The 868-nt window shown below is 42.4% G+C and overlaps 1 protein-coding gene across 2 annotated transcripts in view; it reads left to right on the top strand.

Moving 5' to 3' along the window:
- fancl (FA complementation group L) overlaps positions 1-868 on the top strand; it is a 28774-nt gene that overhangs the window by 19654 nt on the left and 8252 nt on the right. The window lies entirely within an intron of this gene.

The following is an 868-nucleotide window of genomic DNA, read 5'->3' as shown; positions in this document are numbered from 1 at the left end:
AAAGTGGAGGTGGATCCCAGACACCCGAAAATGCTGCCAGAGTGCTGCCTGCTGGGACCCGAGCACGGTGGGTAGGACCCAGAGACATGGCAACACTTAAAAGTGTGTTTTCAGGCACTGTAAGAGCACAAGAAGTGTATCTGCACTAATACACACCAAAAACTGACACACTGTATAATTGCATTTGAAATCGTCTCCTCTTTAGAATGCAGTTATCAGGAGCCAGTGAGGTTTGTGAGTAAAACGTTTCTTGAGGTACTTTTAGGAATTGCAGGTGAGATGACACCAATGGAAATTTTACTAACTGACAAAATAGACAGCAAGTAAATGGTAACACTAGAAAGTGGCACAATGCAGTGCATCTACTTCCTAATGAAACAGCTGGTACTGCAAGCTTGGTCTAATATGACTCTTCAGTCTTTTAGGATTATTCATTCTATATATTTCAAAGGTCAGCAGCACTGTCAAGCAGAGGGGTAAGTTTGGTTTTAGAAGTGGGGCTGACAAAGTCAGGGGTCCTTCAGCCAGAAAAAAAAACATGCATACAACATTAAGACGTTGAGCTAGTAACATGTATTAATGGGATAAGAATGCATACAGATGGATAGAGGTGCATCATGGGAAGTCCCCTGGCAGTCTAGGCCTTTGGCAGCATAATTAAGGGGATGGTTCAGGACTCGCCTGAGCCAGCCCTAACTATAAGCTTTATCAAAGAAGAAAATCTTAAGGTGTGTTCACATACAATGCTAATTTAATCCTCGCGGGGGTTTTATCGCTGGACAACACAGCACAATAACGCGAATGTACACACAGCTACATGAACCCAAAGTAAAGCTTTTAGTAAAGCAAACTGATGTCCAAATAACTA

Source organism: Micropterus dolomieu, linkage group LG15, assembly GCF_021292245.1.
Source record: "Micropterus dolomieu isolate WLL.071019.BEF.003 ecotype Adirondacks linkage group LG15, ASM2129224v1, whole genome shotgun sequence".
NCBI lineage: Eukaryota > Metazoa > Chordata > Actinopteri > Centrarchiformes > Centrarchidae > Micropterus > Micropterus dolomieu.
Note: the sequence above shows the minus strand (reverse complement) of the source record. Positions and strands in the feature narration are given on the sequence as shown.